Below are 27,814 nucleotides of genomic sequence, written 5' to 3'. Positions count from 1 at the left end.
AAATTTCTTCATTATTTTTATCTTCTGTACACATTGAAGGCTTTACAATGAAAGAATAGTATCAATTTTTGTTTTGCTGGACAATAATCTATCCGTTGAATGGAAATCTCAGTAATTAACTCTGAAAGGCTGCTTTTCAAACCAATAAATACAGCCAAATATTTATTTATGTATTTCTATGACAGTTAAGCTATAAATGTTAGTGTTACATTATCAGCTCTTTAGTTTATCTTTGTGAAATCTCCAGGAGGGTGACAGTGATTTTGTTCACTTAGCTTTTAAAATGTCACTTTGAGTGGCATGTAATGACTAACAATTGTTTTAGAACTCCTTTCTAAGCATAATTTTAGAGTTAGCTTGATAATATCAACTGAGGCATTGGCCATAAGAGGAGACTGATGATAACTTGACTGTGATGAAGGAAGGATTAATGGAATCTGCAAAGGAATCCTGGTCAAATGAAAGCCAACCATTAAAAGCTGGCTCAAATCAATTTCATAGATTGTGTGTACTTATAAAAATAAAGATAATTTTAGAGCAGCATCATTCACTGGGAACACAGTGTGTAAGCATTACTTCTCATAATGTTGAAAAGCAGCTTTAATATGGGACAAAATGCCAGAGAGAGAAAGTGGAAGGGATTCCCTAGAGCCCCAGACCCGTCAGGATGTGCTATTTCCTGCCCTGGGGAAAGGAAGGCTGTTAACAATTGCCAAATGTTTCCGTTGTTTCGTTCCCTGTGATGGACTCTTTTCCACTCAATTCCCATGATAAGAATATCATAGATGTTTCATTTTCTCTAAACCCAGAACCTTGTGGAGAGAGTGACAAGCACAAGAGATATTTTTGGAGTTAAATTGGCCACTCTGAATGGGAAATCCAATTTTTTTTTCTCCACGTGGAGAAATTAACATAAAGCCACCTGTGGGAGATACGCTGCCCATCAGAAGCACCCATAAAACTACTCAGTAGGGACTCTACCCTAAGTCTGGGCAAGCGAGGGGTCCCCTCAGCAGTCCTTCCTGAGGATGGGCTCACAAGAGAACTAGGGTGACAAAGAGTCAGTAGTGGGACAGGTGAGTCAGTAGTGCTGGAGGGCATTAAAGATACAAGGAAAAGTTTTGAAGGCAAACTGGGACAACGAATCTGTATCTGTAACAGGAAAAACATGGGGTTCAGGTTTTGACTGTACGGCTCCCTGGCTGTGTCATTTAAAGTAGGTCACCTAACCGCTTTGAGCCTCAAAGGGCATTTGTTGTTGGCTGGTGAGAGCAGGGATGGGTAATAACAAGAACAATGCCCACCACACAAAGCTTTGTGAGGCTTGAAATCTTTCCAGAGAATAAATGTAAAGGGTTTTAAATCATTATAGAAATGACAGTTAACTTACAACAGAAAGGCACGAGATATTTCCTTTTGACATATTTGACTCTGCTCTTATGTTGTTCCCTCTCTGAGAACAGGATTCTACTTTTTCCTTTTTTGTGTTTTCTAGGCATTTGCCTCTACTAGACATCCAGAAAACTGCAATTAGGTGCTTTGGTTGAGAGACTGAGACTTTTCTTGGGGTCATATGATAAAACTTGGGGGCAATGAGGGGCTGCTCCACTCTTCACTGCCCCAAGATTGGGTAGTCTTACTTCTCGGGCAGTTAGGGGAGATGAATCTTGCAAAGGTAACCTTCAGGGTTTGTGGCCACCTTTTCTTCTTTTCCTCTTTCCCAGTGCAGTGAATTGGTTGAAAGCCTCAAGATTATTTTAGTGTATTTGAGGGAACCCCATGGTAACGCTCTGAATCTACTAGGTAATTAAATATAGATGCTTGGTGTCATATTATTCTGTGGGCGCTCGTTCAAAGTATGAATCACTCAGGTGCTCTATCCCGCCCATGGAAGGCTGGCTTTTCCTGTAATCTAATACTTTTGGTTATTGTCCTTGCTAGTTTGTTCTGATTCTCTGCCTCTAGTCTAAGACTAAAACTTTTTTTTTTTTTTTTTTACTCCATTTATCATCAGAGGGTGGTCCTTTTTATTGGGGATTGGGGGTTTCCTTTTACCTTAAACCTCTGGCTCTTCAATGATTCTTGGAACCCCGTCATGGCAGAGGCCCAGAAAAGAGATCCCTGAGGTGGGCTTGCCTCTGCCCTGGTGTTCAGACTGCTCAGCAGCCAAAAGTGTGCCTTGTCTTTTCACATCGCTTGTCCATTTACACCTTTTGTATTTCACCATTCTCTCTGCCTTCACATATTCCCCTTGTGCCCTCTGGCTTTAAAAATCATCATTTTTTTTTCATAGGTTGGCCTCCCAGCATCACCACCCCTGCATTTCCAGACTCCTCGGCCAAGTTTCCAGAGCACCCTCCCTCATTGTTACTTTTTAGATAAGGTGAAGAAACAATAGCATATCACACAGTTCCGCTGTACCTCAGTTCCTCTTGCTTCAGCCACACAAATGATATTCTCAAATTAATTTGAAAAGATCTTTGTTTTTCAGAATCTATTATTTGTCCAAGTGAATCATACTATTTTAGAACTTCTAGGCAATTAAAAGGTAATCCAGTGTAACACCCCCTGCCCCTGCAATTTTTGGAATGAGGAACCAGAGTTCCAAAAGGGTTAAAATGATTCTCTTCAATATGCACAATTTTACAGCGAAATATTCTTTTGACTGTGTCTCACGTATCAACAGAGGAAACCAAATTTTAACAATAACTTCCAAAGAGCTATTTAAAACCTTATTGACAGCTATTTTTTAGCAGAAACCACACAGACTAATATTGACAAAAGCACAGTAGCTTTCTCTTGTCAGTGCAAAATGGTCAACTACTATCTGCTTTTTTTTTTTTTTTAATTTTTAAAATTTATTCATGAGAGACACAGGGAGAGAGAGAAAGGCAGAGACACAGGCAGAGGGAGAAGCAGGCTCCATGCAGGGAGCCCAACTTGGACTTGATCCCGGGACTCCAGGGTCAGGCCCTGGGCCAAAGGTGGTGCTAAACCGCTGAGCCACCCGGGCTGCCCAAACTGTCTGTTTTCTTAAAAGATAAACTTTAATCTTTGGAATAAATTCATATGTACAGAGGAGTTGTAAAAGTAGTATAGATGGTTCTTCTTCACCCAGTTTCCCATTGTGTTAGCATGCTTCCATTTGGGGCATTTTGTCAAAACCAAGAAATGACTGCTTGTACACTGCTATTGAACTTCCAGACTTCCTTTGGATTTCACCAGTTTTTTACCTACTCTCCTTCCTCATTCCTGATCCCATCAAGGACCCCATGAAACATTTAGTATCATGCTTCTTAGTCTAATCTGGTCTCGGACATTTTCTCAGTCTCTCCTTGTTTTTCATGACCTTGATGCTTTTGGAGAATGCTGGCCAGGTATTTTGTAGAATGTTCCTCATTTGGGGCCTGCCTGATGTTTTTCTCATGATTAGATTGGGGTTAAGTTTTTGAGAATACCACCGAGATTCACTGGCCTTCTTGCAAACATATCAGGGACACATGATAGCAACATGTTTGATGACTGGTCCTATTTTTTGATATATAATTTAATACTTCTCCCTCATACTAACTTATAGCAATTGTTTTTTATTGACTTTATAGTCTTTTGGTTTTCCTTTTTTCCCCTCTAGTTCCTGTAAACACTTTTTCCCTACCTTCCTTGCCTCCTACTCTCTAGAAAACTCTTCTCTGATGTGGATTTTTCCTGAAATCTGTGCTCTGTTGAACATGTGCATTCTCTTTTAAGAGAAGAAGCTAATAGAAATCAAAGCAAGAGAGATTTCTGTGTCCCTTTATTACCATCAGGGTGATAAAACATACAAGTAATAGAGAACCCAGGAAGCCACCCCCCAGAGGGAACGAGGGAATAGAAGGTAGCCCCTTCTTCTGGTTGATTAGATATTCCCCAGGGTTGGCTCATTTGGTCTTTAAATGTCCAACTCTAAAAAAAAAAAAAAAAAAAAAAAAAAAGTCCAACTCTCAGATTCTGTGGTCCTTTGGCATGTGACTATTTCATGATGTACCATGCCTATCAGGTACACATCTGGCAAGCAAATAGTCATCCTGAAGCAGTAAATCACAATGATGTTTCTGGAAGTAGAACTAAAATAGAGAAATCTGGTCTGTGGTGCAACACTAATGTAGATAGTGGAAATCAGGGTCTTGGGAGAAGATTGACAAGATTATTTCTTCAACTCAATTCCTCCTCTTCATATAATTCAGGGAAGTTGCTTTGAAGTCTGGGACTCTCATCTTTTGCTTCTACTCATGGAAGTTACACACATAGGTGCATAAGTGAGAAAGCCATCTTGCTAGGTAGTAGTTTTGAGTTTTTATTTAGTTGACTATGTGGTCTTGTCTAACACAGTGATTCTTTAGTATGAGCCAATTTTAAATCCCTCCTCCACTAGTTTAACAGTGGCTGTGCTGAATTGCTTCAGATTTGAGGATAGTGTCATTTTTTAATGAAGCCTGAAACAATTTCAACTTTGAAATAACTAAGATTTATTAGACATTTAATACATGCTACCTATGCTTGGGGCTTCCTATCCATTATTATTAGTATTATTTTAAAAATATTTTATTTATTTGACAGAGAGAGAGAGAGAGAGAGTATGAGAGCACAAGCAGGGGGAGCAGGCAGGCAAAGAGAGAGGGAGAAGCTGGCTCCCCGCTGAACAGGGAGCCCTGTGCAGGGCTTGATCTCAGGACTCTGGAATCATGACTCTTAGCTGAAGGCAGATGCTTAACCAACTGACCTACCCAGGCACCCCTTCCTATTATGTGGTAATCACAATAACCCTATAAAGTGGGAATTGTCACTATTCCCAGTTTTGCAGTTGGCAGAGTTAAGTGTAAAGTTCTGCGGCTATCTTAAGATCATGGGCTGCAGAGCTGTTTGTTTTTATTTATTTTTATTTTTATTTTTTGCTGTTTGTTTTTATTCATTGTATCATACTATATATTGAATTATGCCCTCCTATAAATTTTACTTAGTGCCTCTGTACAGCCAATTAGATTAAATTTAATTCCTCTTTCACACAATAGCCTTTCTAAGTATTTGTTTAGGGTGATCACATTTCTACAGATCTTTTCCAAAAATCTTTCACTTGCGGCCAGCCACAAATACTTCAGTGATTTCTCTAGTTTTCATTATAATGTCTTGTTTATTTTCTGGTCAAGCTTCTGTTTGTCAGTATAATTCTTAGAGGTATAGAAAGAAGAGAACATAGTACATTTCGGTCCAGGATGATGAGGATTTTCCTCTTTTTGAGATCCTCTGCTTGTGGCCCCAGAGTCCTGGGCAGGACTCCCTAATTCACCTCCAGCTGTTAGTCAACCTGGACTCCTGATGCTTTTCATTTGCATGTCTTAATCCTCATTTTCCTCCTCCTGTGCTATATAATTGGTACTTTGGAACCAAGTAGAGAATCTGTTACATTTCATCTTATTAGCATTGATCGGCTCATTATTCTTGCCTGCCACTCACTCTGTCTCTCACTCCAGTGCATGTGCCTTTGCTCTCTCTCTTTCTCAGATCTTAACTCTTATCCAAATTATTTATTCAAATTCCCAGTCTCTTGACACCTTGAAATTCGTTAGGTTGGCAAAAACATGTGATCCTCTGAATTCATGTGTTATTTCAGTGTACTTGAATATCTCTGAGGAGAAATAGGTTAGATTGTGTTAGTCAGAGTCTCTACAAATCAGACTTCAGAAGCTGTGGATGGAGGTGATCTCTAGAAGCACAGATAAGGAAGTGGGGGAGAGTGAGCCTAAGGAAACAAAAGGCCACAAATTGTTCATTAATGTTCACCACTGTGGTGACTGGAACTCAGTGTTCCTGGGGCCTTCTGAGACTCCATGAGGACCATCCATCAGAAATCTCTTCCCCAAGGATAGAAGAGCTGGGGCCAACTTCCATCCTCTGGGGGTTACGGGTGGCCGCGAAAAGGGTGTTTTATCACCCTCTTCCACAACATACTTTTGGACGTCTCCTGCTTGTAGCTGAGCAAGTTCTCTAAGTGTCAGGAAAAGCTCTCGTGAAGAGAAGAGAGATGGGAGAACTTGAGGTTAGGGGCTGGCAGCGTGCTGGAAATGGTCCACTGTAGTTGTTAGTGAACTTGGGCCTGAAGACATGTGGTCACATTACTTGTGCATGCTTGGAAGTTGCACCTGTGCCTTTATTTGAAAGACCTGCAATTAGCCTGTAAAGTGTGAGGGTAAAGACTGTGTTAGCCTTGCCCTCTGGGGAATTACCAAGATCAAGAAGAGTGCTTTGCATATTGTTAGTGCTGAATTAATTTTTGTTGAGTGAATTAATAAAGTTCTAGAAAAAATTATAATTCTTAAAAGCAATATAATTTCAGGTCTGTTGTCAGATATTTTTTTGGGGGGATCTTAACACCACTCAATATGTAACAAAGTTGTTGCTGATTAGTTGTTTTATAATAAAGCAATGTATAGACCTGCTATTTTGTTATAGTCTTAAATTCTACTCTAGATTTAAGTTCATTGGTGTCAAGTGTGCCTTCTAACAATTAGTCTGTAGGGTGAATAGCAGAAGATGAAAACTACTACAGGTATTGAGTGAAGTATTTTTAGGTTACAAGCATTTTGTAGTTTCCTACAAAGAAGTCTAGAAAATTTGAATGAATTTCCAAGCCAATAGTTACATGATTTATTAAAAAAACTGACCAAAGAAACAACAACAAAAAACTTTAAAATCTCTAGGTGAATGTTACTGCTGTGCTGCTTCTGTGTATTTGTGGTAAGTCATCATAGTACGAACCTTCTACAGCTAAGTCCCTATTATTAAACCCTAAGAGGCAGTGGAAATTGGATAATAAGTTTACTCTTCTCAGTGAGGTTTCAGAGAAGGTCCAAAGGATGAAATGAAAATAGATTGCTTTGCCTCTTTGCTTCTTCTGTTGGAGCTGGTAAAGATTGTAAAAGTGAATGTTTCAGTCTCTATTAGAGGAAGTTGCTGTGATTCTGAATGGTCAAATGGACTACTTTGGAAGTCTCACGAATTGCTATTTAGGGTGGTACACAATTAATTGTTTATCTAAAATATATATGGTATGTGAACTTTGATTTGTGGCTCTAAGTTGTGAAGTTTAATTTTCTCTCTCTCTCTCTTTTTTTAAGATTTTATTTATTTATTCATGAGACACACACACACACACACAGACAGAGAGAGAGAGAGAGAGGCAGAGACACAGGCAGAGGGAGAGGCAGGCTCCATGCAGGGAGCCCAATGTGGGACTCGATCCTGGGTCTCCAGGATCATGCCCTGGGCTGAAGGCAGGTGCCAAACCACTGAGTCACCCAGGGATCCCTAATTATCTCTCTTAAGAGAAAGTAGTGACGGGTAGAAAATTAACACTTGTGATGTGCATGTTTAGTGGCATGAGGATAGCTCTCACCCCCCCACTCTCTAACCATCTATCCATCGGCCAATTTTCCTGTGCTACTAGCTCTTATATAAAAGTCTCCTTTCCAGTATTGTAGATGAAGTTAGTTATGTGTCTAAATTCCTGTAAGTATTGAATAAATATTGAATAAATACCTGTTGTCTGTGAGAATTTTAATAGCCAACACTACTCTTTCCAAGAATAGAAAGTCCTAAATGTTGAATTTCTTAACTTTGAGTGCTTGTGATGGCATTTATACATGTTACTTTGTTTAATTCTCAATAGCCCCATTTTACAAATGTGGAAACTATAGAGAGGTAAAGTAACATGTTCAAGGTCACACAGCTACTAAGCGGTGAGGCAAGTTTGTTTGAAGCTCTGTTCTGCAGCATTATCAGATCTTGTGATATGTTTAGTAGAGATTTATTCAATATCCATTGTGTGCAGTTCAGTGTGTGAACTAGTTGGCATGGTTCAAACGAGTCAGAAATGAACGCTACTCTCAAGGAATTTATAATTTAATGAGTAAGATAAGATGTATATATAAACAATTATAGCACAAGGTAGAAAGTGATAAAGGCTAAATAAAAAGGTGTGGTGAGGTATTGTAGGAGGATGGTGATTTTAATTTCCTGTTTTGAGAGATGAGAAAAGCTTCTTAATTACGATAGCATTTGACCTGTAGCTTTAAAAATTTGTGCCCACAGGGACATGTAGGTTTTTCAGACTGAGAATGAATCTTTTCGTGAAAGTAGTTCCTGGGGCAATAGTTGGTATGCAAGCTAAACTGCATTTTCTTTTCAAACTGTGACAGAATGCTTGGCATTCTTTAAAGTATAATGCTGAGAAGAAAGCACTAAGCCATTACCCCGGTACATTTGGTCTTCTAGGAGATAGACAAGTTAACCAATGACACTTAAATGTGACCAAGCCTACTCTACTGCTACCACTGCTGATGATCACATTTATTTAGTTTTTATTATGTGTCAGGTAATGCTTCATAGTCTATCAATCTATGTAATCCTTGTGTAACCCTAAGAGGTATGTTATTATTACTGAAAATTATTATCTGCATGAATTAGATAGGTGCTATGCCAGAAATAAAACAACAACTACCACCACCAATGGCTTATGTAAGATAAAAGTTGTTTCGTAGTTCCTAGGTGAGTGGATCAGAACCATCTTGGCAACTCTACCATCCTCAGCATATGGTTTCCAAAGTCGTTCCAGTAGTCACCATTTCCCAGTCAGTAGAAAGGGGGTAAATGGAACGCAGGGCAAATAGATTTTTCTTTCAGGAACATTTGGAACTTCATATATCATTCCCACTCATATTCCATTGTCAGATGGCATATTGGGTTGAATGGTGGCCCCCAAAGGTAAGTCCATGTCTTAATCCATGTCCTATGAATGTTATCTTATTAGTAAGGAAGAGTCTTGAAAATGTAATTACATTAAGAATCTTGAGATGAGATCATCTTGGATTACCCAGGTGGGCTCCATATCCAATGACAAGTGCCCATATAAGAGAAAAAAGAGGGGAAGGCACACACATAGAGGAGAAGGCCATGTGAAGACAGACACAGAGCATGCAGTTATGTTGCCACAAGCCAAGGAATACTTGGGGCCATCAGAAGCTGAAAGAGACAAGAGAGGATTGTTTCCTGTATCCCTCAGAGGGAACATGGCTTTGTTGACACCTTACTTTGGACTTACAGAGTTCAGAACTCCCAAGGAAATACATTTCTGTTTTTTGTTTGTTTTGTTTTGTTTTTAGCCACCAAGTTTGTAGCCATTTGTTTTGGTAGCCACAGGAAACACATATAGCTATAACATGCTGCAAGATGGCTGAGGAATGTGGTGATTAGTGGGCTGGCCACATGTCTACCTAAGTTCAGGAGTTCTGTTACTGAAAGGAAGAGGAGAATGGATATTTGGAGTGAGGGGTAACATTCTCTGGCACATCCCATTTTATAGCTGAGAAAATTGAGGTATGAAGAAGTTAAGTAGCTTGCTCAAGGTTATACAAAGAAAAGGAAGCAAAGCTTTAATTGAAATCCAGACCCTTAACCATTAACTATATTGCTTTGAAGCTCAAGGGACTTTGGAAGCATAGAGAAGAGAATTGCAATTGATTTTGGAATTCAGAGGAATACTGGAGGTGAGCTGGAGCTGTGAAAGAATGGGCAGTTGTTAACCAGATGGAAAGGAAAGGGTTGAGGAGAAAGAGGCATTTCTGGCTGAGATGCAGAGGAGTGCAGTGGCATGACCCATTTTGTGTTTGTGGGTTTTAAGAATGTTTAAAGCTCTTATGGAAGAGTGGCAGAGATGAGCTTGGAGGAGGTCAGATGCCTCATGGCCTTGTATGCTGCACTGAGGCATTTGATATTTATGTTAAGACAGTGGAGGACTATAAAAGAATTTTAAGCTGGTCTGAAACATGATCAGAATTGAAATTTTGAAAGACTGTTCTCTTACATGGAGATATTGGAAATATGGGATGGGATATCAACTGGAAGACTCTTAAAATAGTCCAGAAAATTTGACAATGGACTAAGCTAGTAGCTATGGATGGTGGAGTGGCTGGTGGAGGTGAGGGAGAATGTGTGTCCCAGAATTCTCCCATGTTTCAGATTTGGGCAATGTAGTAGATATTAGTAGCATGTATTGAGATATGGAATACAAAGGAAACTACTTGATTGGGGAAGGTAATTGTATCAGTTCCTTCTTTCTTACTGTCTGTCAAAATACCCCCAAACGGAGTAGCCCACTTAGTGTCTGTTTGTTTAATTCATGAATCTGTGGGTTCATTGGCTGATGATCTTGTTCTGAGCTCTACTGGCTGATTTCTGCCAAACTTGCACATGGATCTGTGTGTATTTGGCAGCTGGATGATTTAGGATGGCTTTGCTCATGTATCTGCCAGTGGATAGATTATGGTGAGGGTGCCTGAGCCATGTGTCTCTTATTGTTTGTCAGGCTAGCTCAGATTCTTCACATAAGGATAGTATGACAACAGTGAGAAAGGGCAAACACCAGTGCTCATCACTGTTCAAAACTCTGCTTGTGTCACATTAGCAAATATTCAGGTGCAAAGAATGGAGACATGGCTGCACCTTTTGATAGGCAGAGCTGCAAAGTCACCAGCAACAGGATGTGCATACAGGGATGGAAAGAATTTATGGCCTTTTTCTAGTTTACCATAGTAATGAACTTGGTACTGGCATCCCTTCTGCCAGAGAGGTAGATTTAGAAGATTGCTGAGTATATTGAGGTTCAGGAGAGATACTAGATGGAAAAACAGAGATTGAAATTTTTAAAAATATGGATTGAATTTAAAGCTGTGAGACTGAGAAGAAAGAGTACCCTAATATTCCTCTGAGAATATCAACATTTAAGGTGTCAGAAGAAAACATAACAGTATGAAGAGCCACCATGAAATACCACTATAAAAATGGCTAAAATTAAAAAAAAATATATCTGAAATGCCAGGTGTTGATAAGGATGCAGATCAATTAGGATGCTCATGCATTGCTGGTGGTATACAAGATGCTACAGCCATTTTAGAAAAGAGTTTGGCAGTTTCTTCAAAAGTTAAAGGTAGACATACTATATGACCCCCAAATTTCACTCGAGTATTAGCTAAAAGTAATGAAAAATTAAGTTCACACAAAGATTTGTACATGAATGTTTGTAGCAAAAACTGGAAGCAATCTCAATTGGTCAATGGATAACCAATACAGGCAATGGTATATTCATATAATGGAACATTACTCAATAGTAACAAGGAACGGAGGTCTGATATGCCTAACAATACAAATGAATCTCGAAAGTGTTATTTAAGTGAAATAAGGCGTCTCAAAAGGCTGTGTGATGCATGACTGCATTAATATACTGTTCTGGAGAAGGCTGAGGCAGGAGGGATGAATTTGGCCAACTCAAGATAGAGGAGCCTTGAGATGGTTAATAGTTCTGTTGACCCAGAAGTACTCTCTTGACTTCACTGGAAAAAAATTAATTCTCCCCACTCTAGACTTGTGTGACCCCCCCCCCCCCAACTTTTTTTTTTTTTTTTTTTTTTTTTTTTGCCTCTAAGGCTGTCTGTGTGGGAAGATGGAGAAAGACCTTGTTCATTAAGGACTCTTTGCCTGTTTTTGGTGAGATCTTCAGATATTTACATGATACAGTATTAATTTTGGGGACAAGAATGATCCTTCTGGTAACTATTTTAATCACTTAAAAAAAGATTTTATTTATTCATTCATGAGAGACAGAGAGAGAGAGAGGGAGAGAGGGAGAGAGGGAGGCAGAGACACAGGCAGAGGGAGAAGCAGGCTCCATGCAGAGAGCCCGATGTGGAACTCGATCCCGGGTCCCCAGGATCAGGCCCTGGGCTGAAGGCAGTGCTCAACCATTGAGCCACCCAGGTTGCCCTCACTTTTATAGGATATTTGCTCTTCTAAATGATATGGAGGGTTAGAGGTTTTCTACCTATGTAATATTTTTTTAAAATTTTTTTAAATTAACCTTGTATTCATTAGGAAAGTAATCCAATTATTTTATCCAGTGGAATTTCCTATAGGAAATGCATTCTTTTTATAATGTAGTTTCCAGGAACACATTATAGTAAGAAGCATGGACTGTTTGTAGAACTGAAACTATGGCTCACTCAAAAATTCTTCAGTGAAGTAAATAGTAGTGATTTTTTTAAAGGATCTATTTATTTTAGAGAGAAAGTGGGAGGAGGGACAGAGGGAGAGAATCTGAAGAAGATCTCCCCACTGAGCACAGGGCCCACGAGGGCTCCATCTCATGACCCTGAGATAATGAGCTGAGCAGAAACCAAGAGTTGGCCGCTCAACTGATTGAACTATCCAGGTGCCCCAATAGTGTGATTTTTAAACCATTTTTCTTATCCTCTCTTATATTGTCATGTAGTAGACATATTAAAAAAATGTTAAAAAGTCAAATCACTTTAGTTTTCTCATGTTCTATAGCATAAAATGTGGGAGAATGTCATATACAAATTTGTTAAGTGGAAGTATATGTGAATTAATAAGATTGTACTTCTACGGTTTGTGGTAGGTGGGCCTTACTTGTTTCACTCTATTATGAGTATTAAATTAATAGAAGTTGTATTTTGTTTATGAAAGTCTCTGTGTATCTCCATAAAGCTTACTAATCATTAACTTATTTAAGCTACCACTAAGATAAAAGTTTGATTTGTACGTTGTGTATTCAAGTTCAAGTAAACTGCCTTTCCTTCCCAGGTGTTGATTTAGTGAGTGAGCCATTTAAAGATCTTCTCTGATCAGGTGCCCTTGTTTACATTTTGTGGTTTTCAAGGTAAATACAGTAATTTCAGGATAAAGCAAACAGGTGCTGGCGGGTGGCATTGTTTATTTTACAAATGCTTGAAAGTAGTTTGGAATCTTTTGTCTTTTAGAGAATAAAGCAGGTAAAAACCTAAGAAAGCAGTCCTCAAAAGTAGAGATCCAACCTCACTTGGCAATGCACCACTGATTCACGCTTGATCTTTTTGAGCCTTGCTGGCCCTTTTTCAACTGGGGACCCCTGCAAAGAGAGATAAATGCCCTGAAAATGAAAGTGGTGGATCCCTAGGAACTCACTGAGTCTTGGTACTTCTCTAATGCTTTGCTACATGGCTGGCTGCTGTGAGTGTGCACGTGTGTATGCAGGTGTGTGTGCATCTTTCCACTGGATGGACTTAGAGGTGGTTAAACTCAAATTTCCAGAGGCTCTCAAGGGATATGTGGAACTGGAAGATAATAGGCTTATCTAAGAGTGTCCTATCTTGAAATCACAGGGATAGGTAGGCTGAAACTGGCTTTTAAACTTGCATTTTCTAAATGCCAGAAGTTTCAGCTCTTGTTTAGAAACCGGGCTGTTGCATTTGTCCCTCTGATTCTACTTAGATGTACTTTGTGAAGCACAAGTTCAGCTATAATTGTTGTAGAAAACTTCACAGTTATGCAACTTTCCTTCTGATTGTATCTGCATAATTAAATACCTCAACGTTGGTAAATATTAGAAGGAATGGAGTTAAACAAAGTTAATTGTGTGGCTAGGTTGGGAGTTATATTCTGTAATGTTATCATATAAAAGAAAAAAATCCAATACCTGAAATGTCATGCTAAAAAAATGGTGTGACTGCCCAGTCGGCAAATGTAAAAACAAAGCAAAAAGCACCCAATTGAGGATAACTAATATGACTTAAGACATTAACAATGGAAGTTCTTTAATCCTATTTCTTTCTTAATTTTCTTTCTGTTTATTTGGCCAACATTGCTAGTAAAATTAAAGGCTAGTATTGCCATTAATTGGCTGATGCATATGTAAGCTAGGAGAACAAAATAGTTCCCTACTTTCATCCTAACACAAGAGACGGGTACCACTGTTCTAGAGGCTTCTTTGAATATATTGCCTGCCACTTCCTTTCTCCCTTAAGTAAAATTTATTCAATAACCTGGAATTCAGGGGTTCATCACTTATAAATAGCCTAGAAACATTGACTTAGTTGAATAAAACCTTTGGAATGTGGAAACTGATTGCTTCCTACAGAGAAAGCAAAGGCAACTAGGAGCACTTACTACATGTACACTGTAAGCTATGCCATCATGATGATAGCAACCAGGCTAGCTGAAGATAGTAGTCCCCTTGTGGTTGCTACAGGCCATAGAGATGGTGAGTGCATAGTGTGAATCAGGTAACACAACATATTGAAGGACATAGGCCTTCTTGTGGTTCTGTAGCTTGGGATCCTCAAGATCCTTTCAGGTGGTGTGTAAGATCAAACTTTTTTCATAATGAGACTAAGACATTATTTGCCTTTTTCATTCTCACTCTTTCTTGAGTATATAGTGGAGTTTTATGGAGGCTACTTGAAGTGTGGTGGAGTCACCTTTCTGTTGGCTAATGAAATATGTGCTTGTGTTTTACTTTGTTGTAAATTTCTCAGTTTAATTTGTCATATGGTAAATATAGGTAGAAATGGCCCACAAAAGGATTCTCTTTGGGGTTCTCAGTAATTTTTAAGAAGGTTCAGAGGTTTTGAGACCAATAAGTTTGAGAACTGTTTGCTAAAGGAACAGGTAGCAAGAGTTAGGAATAAATTGCACTGAGCTATTGGAAAAGGCATGTGTTAAAAGCAGTGGATAGACAGGAAATAGGCAAGAACTGTAGTCAGGAAAAGTAATTAGAAATCAGGATGCCAGCAGGTATACCAAGGAGGCAGAACAAAATGGGATAGGAGAAATAATCTATTTTCTGTGTGCTTTTTGCTTTTTGAGTTTAGCTTGGTATCCTTAGCACCTTGCCTATAGTAGGATAGGCCTGTGATGAATGTTTGTGAAAGATTAAATTTAGAAATATAAAGATTGTAGAACCAAATAAAAATTTGAGAAATATATGAGATGCAGTGTTGATCACAGTAATCCTTTTTTTTTTTTTAAATTTTTTTTTTTAATTTTTATTTATTTATGATAGTCACAGAGAGAGAGAGAGGCACAGAGACACAGGCAGAGGGAGAAGCAGGCTCCATGCACCGGGAGCCCGATGTGGGATTCGATCCCGGGTCTCCAGGATCGCGCCCTGGGCCAAAGGCAGGCGCCAAACCGCTGCGCCACCCAAGGATCCCTCACAGTAATCCTTTTAATGGAGGGAATAAATATCCAAAAGGGGGAAAAAGATATATACATCATTATGTGTCCTAAGTGGGAATTTAATGTTTTCAAGGTAATATTTAATGACATTAGAATATGTGAAGTGTAGGGGCACCTGGGTGGCTCAGTGGTTGAGCATCTGCCTTTGACTCAGGTCGTGATCCCAGGGTCCTGGGATCAAGTCCTGTATCAGGCTCCTTGCAGGGAGCCTGCTTCTCTCTCTCTTTGTCTCTGCCTCTCTCTGTGTGCCTCTCATGAATAAATGAATAAAATCTTAAAAAAAGAGAAGATATGAAGTATAAAAAAAGCTTGATGTGAACTGTATATATTTATATATACGGTTTATATAAATACATTTCCAGTTACCTAAAATATGATATGCCCGTATAAGTATGTATTTTGTTAAATGTGTCTGACTGCTTGTCTCTCTAAGGATATACTCTAAAATGATAAACATGGAAAAAAATAAAATGATAAACATGGTTAACCTTGGGGCATGAAAAGAGGTGGGATTCTTTTTTCTTTTTACTTTTTAGGTTTTCCAATTTTTTTTGCAGTGGTCATTTATCAGTTTTATATTCAGAAAAACTCATTTTTTTTTTTTACACACCAACATATACAAGCATTGTTTTTAGGCCACTAGAAAAAAAAAAAGCTGGAGTTGTTGCATGTCGTGATAGCTTTCTATCTCAGGCTCAGAATTTTTTTATTTTTTTCACTGCCTATGTGAGGTTGGCTTGAATGTCTGGAGGCAGCACAGGCAGGTGAGAATTCCAGGGTGAGCACTGGAAGCCAAATATTGCTGTTACCAGAGAGAAAGTATGAATTCAAGTAGTCACTTTAAAACCAAATCTAACAATATATATGACAAAAATCATTCATGATTAAGTGAGACTTATTCCCAGGATGCAAAGGTGGTTCAATATTTACAAATCAATCAATGTGATACATCATGTCAACAAAAGAAAGGACAAAAATCATGATCATTTCAATAGATGCTATAAAAAAGCATTTGATGAAGTACAACATACATTTGTGATAAAAAGACTTGACAAAGTAGGTTTAGAGGGAATACACCTCAACATTAAAGCCTATATATGAAAAACCCACAGCTAATATCATCCTTTATGGGGAAAAACAGAGCTTTCCTCCTAAGATCAGGAACAAGATAAGTATATCCACTTCATTACTTTTATTCAACATAGTAGTGGAAGTCTAGCTACAGCAATCAGACAAGAAAAAGGAAAGGCATCCAAATTGATAAGGAAGAAGTAAACTTTCACTATTTGCTGACGACATGATACTATATATAGAAGACTCTGAAGACTCCACCAAAAAATACTAGAACTGTAAGATAATTCAGTAAATTCACAAGATACAAAATCAATATACAGATTGATTGCATTTCTGCAATCAATTCTGTTGCATTTCTATACACTAATAGTGAAGTAACAGAAAGAAAGAAAGAAAACAATCCCTTTTATAATTGCATCAAAAATAATAAAACACCTAGAAGTAAATTTACCAAAGGTGAAAAGTTTTCTGTTCTCTGAAAACTATAAAACATTGATGAAAAGCTGAAGATGACACAAACAAATGGAAAGATGCTCATGGATTGGAAGAACAAATATTGTCAAAGACACCTTGTCAGGATGGCTAAAATAAAAAACACAAGAAATGACAAATGTTGGATGTGGAGAAAAAGAACCCTCTATCACTATTGGTGAAATGGTGGGAATGCAAATTGCTGCAGCCATTGTAGAAAGCAGTGTGGAAGTTACTCAAAAATTAAAAATAGAACTGTGCTATGATCCAGGAATCACACTACTGGGTATTTACCCGAAAAATACAAAAATGTTAATTCAGAGGGATACAGGCACCCCTATGTTTATTGCAGTATTATTTATAATAGCCAAGATAGGGAAGCAATCCATGTGTCCATTGATAGATGAATGGATAAAGAAGATATGGTATATATACCTAAAATGGAATGTGATTCAGCCATTAAAAAAGAACGAAATCTTGCCATTTACCACAACATGGATAGAGTCAAGTATAAATGCTAAGGGAAATAAGGAAATAAGGCAATCAGAAAAAGACAAATGCCATATGATTTCACTTATCTATGGAATTTAAGAAAAAAACAGAGACGCAAAGGAGAAAGAGCGAAAGAGAGAAGAGAGAGACAAACCCAGAATCTGACTCTTAACTATAGAGAACAAACTGATGGTTATCAGAGGGCAAGTGGGTGGGGGGCTGGAGGAAATAGGGGATAGGAATTAAAGAGTACACTTACGATGAAAAAAAGAAAATAACTGGGCAGCCTGGGTGGCTCAGCAGTTTAGCGCCACCTTCAGCCTAGGGCGTGATCCTGGAGACTCAGGATCAAGTCCCACGTCAGGCTCCCTGCATGGAGCCTGTTTCTGCTTCTGCCTGTGTCTCTGCCTCTCTCTCTCTCTCTGTGTCTCTCATGAATAAATAAATAAAATCTTTAAAAAGGGAAGAAAAAAGAAAAATGATAAAAAAGGTGAAAGGGCTATATACAAAAACTAACTCAAAGAACATCATAGAGTTAAATATGAGAGTTAAAATTATTAATCTGTTAGAGGCAAACAGGAGTAAATCTTCCTGACTTTGGGTTACTTAATGATTTCTTAGCTATGACACCAAAAGCACAAGCCATAACAGCAACAAAAAATAGATAAACTTGACTTCATCAAATTAATAACTTTTTGTTTCAAAGGACAGCATTAAAGAAATGAAAAGACAACTCATGGTCTGGGAGAAAATACGTGTGCATCATGTATCTGAGGAGGGACTTTCTCTAGAATATATAAAAACCTCTACAACTCAATAATAAAAAGATAAATAACCCAATTGAAAAATGGGCGAAGACTCTGAGTAGATATATCTTCAAAATAAGATATAAAATTGGTCAGTAAGCATGTGAAATGATGCTAAATGTCATTAGTCCATCAGGAAAATGCAAATAAAAGCCACAACAAATATCAGTTCACACTTGCAAGGATGGCTATAATCAAAAAAGCAGATTACATGTCTTGCTGAGGATGTGAAGATATTGGAACCCTTATACACTGCTGGTGGAAATGTAAAATGATGCTTGACTTTGGGCTTTTTCAGAAGTCCCTCAGCAAGCTGAAATAGAGTTACTGTGTGACCTAGCGAATCCATCCTTAGGTATATACCCAAGAGAGATGAAAACATTTCCACCTGAAAACTTGGACACAAATGTTCCTAGCAGCATTATTATTTTTTTCTCCCAAAAGGTTTATTTGTCACATTTGAAGTACAAAATCAAATACACAAATATTGAACCATGTATACATATCTATACATATTACTTAGACCTACATAACCCATCTGTACCTTCTAATCTAGTCACCAACACTATCTTATGAGTAAAAAGCATTACCTCTAAAAAAACAAACTTTATTATTAGTAACACTGCTAAATGTAAATTATTTGCACTTTATCATTTGGAACTAGCAGCATTATTTATAATAGCCCCAAGTGGAAACAACCCAAGTGCCTATCAATTGATGAATGGATAAACAGAACATGATATATCCCTTCAGTGGAACATTTTAGCCATAAAGAGTCATTTATTTAGTAATAAAAACTAATGAAATACCTATGCATGCTATAACATGGATGAACTTTGAAAACAGTATGCTAAATGAAACAGACCAGTCACAAAAGACCACATATTGTAGGATTCCACTTAAATGAAATGTCTAGAATAGGCAAATATGTAGGGGCAGAATGTAAATCCATGATTGCCTGCTGATCGAGGAAGAGAATAGGAGATTGATGGTGTTGAGTACTAGATTTCTTTTTGAGATGATGAAAATGTTCTTAGTTTATGGGGATGTTAGCACAACTCTATGAATACACCCAAACCATTGAATGATGCACTTTAAAAGAATGAATTTAATGGTGTATAAATTATATTTTAATAACCTGTTATAAAAGCTAAAGATAGGGAGCCAACATGTGATAAAATGTTAAAACTCACAAATAATTACCAAGTTGAGACAACTTGGTGTACCATTATGTCTATCCAGTCAGCCAAAATATGTAAAAATTATAAACTTTAAGAAGGGTTATGTACAGAGAGAGAGAGAGAGAGAGAGAGAGAGAGAGAGTGGGGGGGGGGGAGAGAGGCTTTGTGGAACTAAGCATTCTCACATTGAAGGAGAATCTGTAATTTGGCATAGACTTTCTGGAAAGCTGTTAGATGAACCCGACATACTTTTTAAGGCTTTGGCAACAGGAGGAAAATATAAAATAACCATCAAGCAAAGAATTTGGATCTTAAATTTTAAAAAATAAAGTTCCATCTCTACCTGCTCATGAGTACAAGTTCAATGATGAACTAGCTCATAAAATGTATTACTAACTCACAAAATGTATAATTAACATAGTTTGTTGAGTCAGTACAGAATGGGAAATTTGAAGACAATTTTGATGTGTGTCCCATAGAAAAGACTGGCTATTTTGTTGGGTTTTCACACAAAATTCTTTGGTATTGCTCAAGTTCCTCTTACACAAAGAAGTGTTCTAGGCTAGTTCAGTCAGAGTTTCCTTACGGTCCAATCTGACAACAGATCTAGATGGAAAGGCCTGACAATCTTAGTCAAAACCTCTGTTCCAGTTGGGTTTTAGAGTAGTCCAGAAGTGGCCAAAGAATTTGCAGAAAAAAATTTTAAAGCTGTGTTCCTCATAATAGCTAAAAAGGGAAAACAATAAAAATGTTCAACAAGTTAAGAATGGGGTATAAACCCTGAAGTATCCATTCCATTGAAAAGAAACTTTTCTATACACATTCATGGGTATACATTTCCCCCACTAAAGGAAAAGCTTGGGATCCCTGGGTGGCGCAGCAGTTTGGCGCCTGCCTTTGGCCCGGGGCACGATCCTGGAGACCCGGGATCGAATCCCACGTCGGGCTCCCAGTGCATGGAGCCTGCTTCTCCCTCTGCCTGTGTCTCTGCCTCTCTCTCTCTCTCTGTGACTATCATAAATAAATAAAAGCTAAAAAAAAATTTTAAAGGAAAAGCTTTACAGAGGGAGAAAATATAACCGTCTTGTTCATTTTTCCTCCCCAGCAGATATCTCAGTGTTTGGCACATACTAGGAACTCAGTAACTGACTACTAAATAAGTCTGGAGTAGTTTATTTTTTGTTAACAGTTTTTCTATATACTTGAAATATTAATCATTAAAAATTAAGAAAAAAAACAAACCTAACAATGTACCTGTCTTTATTGTCACTATATAACATTTAAAAAAATTGTCCCACTAATTCTTTTTTTTAAGATTTTTATTTTATTTATTCATGAGGGACATAGAGAGATGCAGAGACATAGAGAAGCAGGCTCCTTGCAGGGAGCCTGATGTGGGACTCTACCACCGGACCAGGATCATGCCCTGAACCAAAGGCAGACACTCAATTGCTGAGCCACCCAGGTGTCCCCAGAACATTTTGTTTTTAATAAGGATTCATTGTTTTTATGTTTTGAAATATTTTCCTTTAAATTTGTTAGGGTATCTCAAGTAAAAAGCAGAATTTTTTTTGAAGATTTATTTATTTATTTATGATAGACAGAGAGAATGAGAGAGAGAGAGAGAGAGAGAGAGAGGCAGAGACACAGGAGGAGGGAGAAGCAGGCTCCATGCCGGGAACCCGATGTGGGACTCCATCCCAGGACTCCAGGATCGCGCCCTGGGCCAAAGGCAGCCACCAAACTGCTGAGCCACCCAGGGATCCCAAAAAGCAGAATTATTAGTACATGAAAATAATAAGAGCAGCACATACTTTTTGTAATCCTACAATATTAGGAGCTACTATTTGGTGCAGATTGTAGTTGCTTAATCAGTGTCCCAATCCACAATCCATAATCCAGGGCCCATTGGTTAGTCTTTCTGCTTTCTAGGAGAGGGACAGATTTAGGGCATTAGGATCTTATTCTTTTCTTTTCTTTTTTCTTTTCTTTTCTTTCTTTCTTTCTTTCAGAGAGAAGTCTGGGAGGGGTATAGGAAGAGGGAGAAAGAGAATCTTTTTTTTTAAATTTATTTTTTATTTTTTATTTTTATTTATGATAGTCACACACAGAGAGAGAGAGAGAGAGAGAGAGAGGCAGAGACACAGGCAGAGGGAGAAGCAGGCTCCATGCACCGGGAGCCTGATGTGGGATTCGATCCCGGGTTTCCAGGATCGCGCCCTGGGCCAAAGGCAGGCGCCAAACCGCTGCGCCACCCAGGGATCCTGGAGAAAGAGAATCTTAAGCAGACTCCACACCCAGCTTGGATGCCTGATCTCACTATCCTGAGATCTGAGATCATTACCTAAGCTGAAATCAAGAGTGGGACACTGAACTGAGCCATCTAGGTGCCCCATAGGGTCATTTTACAGTTGAAGCAGAAAGCCCAAGGAGTGAGAAAGCAAGAGAGCAAAGGCAACTGCTCCTCTTGCTGGATAATTATCACTTGTTGGAGGAGTAGAAAAGGAAGGGGAAAGACAAGAGCTGCCAATATTAGACCAGCATCAGCTTCCTCGTGTTTGTCTCCTACCTGCAGTTGTCCTTGCCACATTTTGGGTTCTGCCAACTACAGAGGGCTCACTTCAGCCCTTGGGGACTTTTTCCAAGGCTAATTCCATTCTTCTTAAGGCTGGACAGATTTATATTCTGCTTGTTTAATTTAATTTTATAAGTACTTTCCCATATTGCTACAAATTCATTGTAATTGTCATTTATCTTTGAAGTCACGATGTACTTGCTTTTAAAAAAACTTCTATTGTGAAGTAAAACACACGTTCAAAGATGTAATGTATATACCTGTGTGTGTGTGTGTGTGTGTGTATAGGTATGTGTGTACCAATATCTGGACATAAATTATATAGATATAGTAATAAAACTAATTGCTTAGAGCCCAGAAGTAGCCCTGCTCCTTTTTAAAAATAGACATCATTTTTAGAGCAGTTTTAGGTTCACAGGAAAATTGAATGCAAAGTACAGAGAAGTCCCATATGCCCCTTGTGCCTAAGTATGCATAGTGTCCCCCACCATCAACATCCCTACCAAGAGTGGTACATTTGTTACAATTCATGAACCTCTGTTGACACATCGTTATCACCCAAAGTCCACACTTTACACCAAGGTTCACTCTTGCTGGTGAATGTTCTGTGGGGTTTGACAAATGTATAATAATGTGTATCTATCATTTTACTATCACCCATTGTAGTTTCAGTGCCCTAGAAATCTTCCATGCTCCACCTATTCATCCTTCCCTCTGTTCTAACCCCATCAACCACGATCCTTTTTCCTGTAATTGACATACATCATTGTATTAGTTTAAGGTGTACCACATGATTATATATATATTTTATATATATTATCATTTTATATATATATTATCTATCTATCTATCTATCTATCTATCTATCTATCTATCTATCTATAGCAAAATGATTACCACACAAGGTTTGCTTAACATTCATTACCTTGCATAGGTATAATTTTTTTTCTTGTGATGAGAACTTTTTATAAAGATTTTTAAAAGAGATTTTATTTATTTGAGAGAGAGGTTGAGAGAGAGAGAGAGAGACAGAGAGTGAGTGTGAGTGTGGGGAGGGACAGATGGATAGGGACAGAGAGAATCTCAAGCAGGCTTTATTCTGAGCATGAAGCTCAATGTGGGGCTCCGTCCCATGACTCCGAGATCATAACCTGAGCTGAAACCAAGACTGACTGAGCCAGCCAAGTGCCCCAAGATTTTATTTTGAGTGGGGCTTAAACCTAAAACTCTGAGATCAAGAGTTGCATGCTCCACCAACTGAGCCAGCCAGATTACGCTCGTATGATGAGAACTTTTAAGATTTACTTTCTTAGCAACGTTCAAGTACACAATACAATATTGTTAAGTATAATCACCATGCTATATTTTATATTTACAGAACTTACCTATCTTATAACTGATAGTTTGTATCTTTTGACTGACTTCATGTATTTTCCCTATCTCCCTCCCACCACAGCCACCACTAATCTGCTTTCTATTTCCATGGATTCAGTTTTGTTAGATTCCACATGTAAGTGAGATAATAGAATATTTGTTTTTCTCTGACTTATTTCATTTAGCATAACGTCCTCAAGGTCCATTCTTATTATTGCAAATGGTAAGATTTCCTTCCTTTTTAATGGCTGAATAATACTCTATCATCTATATTCCATTAGTACTCCATTTCAATAATATTCCATTGTATGTGATATATACCATATTTTAAAAATCCATTCATTATTGGACACTTAGGTTGTTTTCATTTCTTGGGTATTATAAACAATGCAGGGAATGGGAGTACAGAGATCTCTTAAAGAGTGATTTCATTTCTTACAGACATATATCCAGAAGTAAGGTTGCTGAATCACATATCATAGTTCTATCTTATTTTTAAAAATGTATTTACTATTTTATATAGAGAGAGTGAGAATGTGCAAGGAGTGGGGGAGGGGCAGAGGAGAAGGAGACAGAGAATCTCAGGCAGATGCTCTGCTGAGTGCATACTGGTGGCAGGGCTCGATCCTATGACCCTGAGATGATGACTTGAACCAAGAGTCAGACTCTTAACCAACTGAATCACCAGGTGCCCTGGTAGTTCTATTTTTTAATAGAATTTAAAAATTTTTAAATTTTTTAATATTTTTTTGAGGAACCTACAAACTGTTTTACATAGTGGCTGCAACAATTTACATTCTCACCAATGGTGCATAGTGGTTCCCTTTTCTCCACATCCTCATCAACACTTTATATCACTTGTGTTTATGATAGCCATTCTAACGGGTGTGAGGTGATACTTCATTGTGGTTTTGATTTGTATTTCCCTGATGACTAGTGATGTGGAGCACCTTTTCCTGTGCCTGTTGGCTATTTTTGTGTCTTCTTTGGGAAAATGTCTATTCAGATTCTCTGATCATTTTAAAATCAGATTTTTTTCTTTTCTTTTTTTGTTATTGAGTTCTGTGAGTTCCTTATATTTTTTGGATATTACTTTTGTCAGATACATAATTTGCAAATATTTTCTCCCATTTTAGCTTCTTATCCTTTACTTTTTCTACAGTTTTGCTTTTTTCCAGAATGCCATGTTATTGAAGTCATACAATATACAGCCTTTTCAGACTGACATCTTTTACTTAGTATATGTGTTTAAGAGTCCTCCATGTCTTTTCAAGGCTTGAGAGCTCATTTCTTTTTAGTGCTGTGTAATAGTCCATTGTCTGGATGTACCACAGTTTCTTTATCCATTCATCCACTGAAGGACATATGGGTTGCTTTTAAAATTTGCCAGTTATAAATAGAACTGCCACAGACATATGTGTGCAGATTTTGTGTGGACCTAGGTTTTTAGCTCATTTGGATAAGTACCAAAGAGCATAATTTATGGGTCAGATGTTAAGGGTATGTTTAGTTTTGTAAGAAACTACCAAATAGTCTTTTTAAAAAAGATTTTACTTATTTATTCATGAGAGACATAGAGATATTGGCAGAGACATAGGCAGAGGGAGAAGCAGGCTCCCTGTGAAGAGCCCGATGCGGGACTTGATCCTGGCACTCCAGGATCACAACCTGAGCCAAAGGCAGAGGCTCAATGACTGAGCCACCCAGGTGGCTTTAAAGTGGCTGTGCCATTTTGCATTTCCACCAGCAATGAATGAGAGTTCTTGTTGCTACACATTCTTGCTAGCATTTGATGGTGTTAGTGTTTTGGATTTGAAACATTCTCATTAGGAATGTAGTTATAAATAAAAAATAAAAAATAAATTTATTATTAAAAAAAAGGAATGTAGTTATATCTCATTGTTATTTTAATTTGCATATTTCATATGATGTGAGCATCCTTTCATGTGGTTATAATACCACCTGTGAATCTTTTTTGGTGAAGTGTCTGTTTAGGTCTTTTGTCCAGTTTTTAATTTTGCTATTTGCTTTCTCATTGTTGAGTTCTATGAGTCCTTTGTATATTTTGGATAATAGTCTGTTATCAAATATGGTGCTTTTGGGAGTAAATATTTTCTCTCAGCCTGTAGCTTGTTGTCCATTCTCCTGACAGTGTCTTTAGCAGAGCAGAAATTGTTACTTTTCATGATGTTCCACTTATCAAGTCTTTCTTTCATGGATCGTGCCTATGGTATTGTGTCTAAAAAGTTATCACTATATCCAAGGTCACCTAGATTTTCTCCTTTGTTATCTTCCTAGAGTTTTATAGTTTTGCATTTCATATTTAGGTTGAGTTAATTTTTGTGAAGGGTGTAAGGTCTGTGTCTAGAATTTTTTTTCTTGTGTGTAGATGTTCCAGCACCATTTGTTGAAAAGACAATTTTGTTCTCCATGTATCACCTTTGCTCCTTTGTCAAGATATAGTTGACTATAATCATGTGGGTCTATTTCTCTGTGCTGTTTTTGTCCCATTAATCCATTTTTCACAAATATCATATTATCTCAATTACTGTAGCTTTATAATAAGGCTTGAAAGTTGGATAGCCCTTTTCTTTTCTCACTACAACAAATTGAGCTGAGGGCTGGAAGATGGAGACCAAAATTTCAGCTTTTATATAATAGAGGCTTGGTTTGAAAATTTGGCTTTAAGTATTTTGGTCCAGTGGGTATGCTAATTCTGAATTTAGAATCAAGCAGACCTCTCTGCCGGTTGTAGGCTGCATTCAGGTAATCAGGAAGCCTCTTCACTACTGCAGGCACCTGTAAATAAAAAGGTGGAAAGATGCCACAGTTTCACTGTTTGACTTCCTGCCACCAGAAAGAAGCAATGCAAGTGGGGAAGAAAGTCTCCACTAGTGCTACTATTAGAAAAATAGCAATGTGAATGCCTGTCAACCAGCTTAAGAACTAGAACTTACTAGGACCTCCAAAGCCCTTTTTGTGCCCCTGACTTAATTGTGTCTGTCCCCTTTCTTCTCCCACACAGATAACTGCTATCCTGACTTTTGTGTTAACCATTCCTTTTCTTTGGTTTTAGTATTCATGACCTATGCGTGTATTCATTCCTAAATCACACGTGCATGTCTCTTTGTTGTCTAGGTCCATGAACGTGGACAGAAAAAAATTCCATCTTTATTTCCGCTAGCCTTTTTTTCCCCATGAGTTTCATTATTTTTGCTAGTTTATTGCCTTTAATTATGGATGTAGGTAATAAAATATTATCGTGAGAAAAGGGCTTTATTGGATTACGGAAGGCCCATGGCATGTTTTCGCTAGGGTAGTTCCCTAGGAGCAGCACTACTGGATCTCGGAAAACATGTTTTTACACATTTACTAGGAAACTGGCAGACCCTCCGTTCTCTCCTTTCTCACCAGGATTCCTCATCTGTCACAGAACACAGATAATATAAGTGTCAGTTTTCTCAGGACTCTGAAGGATGGTACATAATCAGTCCATTCCAGATGCAGAGGAGGGGTTAATTCATTATATGTGATGATGAGTTCCTTAAGGTATTAGGGCCTACTTCTCTCCTGGAACCATGGTTTTGGCATTCAGTTTTTGGCAGGAATCTTCTTTTTCCTGTATTGTTGTAATAGAGTCAGACTAAATGAGGGTTAGACCGTGGCTCTGCCACTCATGAGGAATGCGGCTTTGAGGGGTTATTTATCCCACACCATCTCAGTATGCATACTGTGAGATGATGGTAATATAGCCATTCAGGCGTGTTTGAAAATTAAATTAAATAATTTGTGTAAAGTAACTAGCAAAGTTACTAGCAAAGGTAGGATTAATGAGGGATGTTTTTTTCCTAACCCCAATTTATAAGGAATCAGAGATAGAGATGTTAAGATACAGTGAATATTTCCTTCTTTTCTTCCTTTCTTACTTGAAATGCTTAAGTTTTTCTTTTTTTAAGATTTTATTTATTTATTCATGAGAGACACAGAGAGAGATAGGTAGAGGGAGAAGCAGGCTCCCTGCAGGGGGCCTGATGTGTAACTCGATTCCAGAACCCCGGGATCATGACCTGAGCCAAAGGCAGGCGCTCAACCACTGAGCCACCCAGGTTCTCTGCTAAAATTGTTTTTAATTTCATATTTATTATTTCAAGGTAATCATATGTGATTCTGGTGACCTCAGTCTTGCTGTGAGTTTCTTTAGTTTGGACCTTGTGTGGGCTTAGTGGAAGAGTTAACAGTTACCATGGGTAGCTCTAGAAAAGATGGTGTGCAAGTCACAGACTTTGTTCCTGGGCTTGACGAAAGCTACTATTCCAGTGTCTTTTTTTCACCACTTGTGATTATGTACTAGTCTTTGAAGGCATTGTTTTTCACCTTTCATGAGGTAGCTTGTGTGTGCCAGCGCATAGTGTTAGTAATTTTGTACTTAATTTGTCTAGATTTGCTTGGTGTTTGCAAAGCTAGTGTAATTTCCGTAGGTAAGATATAATTTACAACAGAATGACACCTTGCAATTTAAATAGCAGCTGTTAAGGGATGGCAGACAGTTACAAACTACTCCTTCTGTCCTCTTGAAAAAGAGCTATGCTGTGATGAAATGAATAATGTATTTTAAAACATACCTGGGTTTGCTACTGTGGTTTGATTTACATGGATGAAGGGAAAAAACCCTCCTCATTTGAATTTGTTTTCAAATGTAATACAAGCTAGATTTCTGTGAGGGAGTTTTGAAAGAATATCTG

The 27,814-nt window shown here is 38.0% G+C and overlaps 1 protein-coding gene across 2 annotated transcripts in view; it reads left to right on the top strand.

Moving 5' to 3' along the window:
- Window positions 1–27,814, top strand: part of ITPR2 (inositol 1,4,5-trisphosphate receptor type 2) — a 472,751-nt gene that overhangs the window by 34,787 nt on the left and 410,150 nt on the right. The window lies entirely within an intron of this gene.

Source organism: Canis lupus, chromosome 27, assembly GCF_011100685.1.
Source record: "Canis lupus familiaris isolate Mischka breed German Shepherd chromosome 27, alternate assembly UU_Cfam_GSD_1.0, whole genome shotgun sequence".
NCBI classification, from domain to species: Eukaryota; Metazoa; Chordata; class Mammalia; order Carnivora; family Canidae; genus Canis; species Canis lupus.
This window is presented reverse-complemented; position numbering and strand designations above follow the sequence as displayed.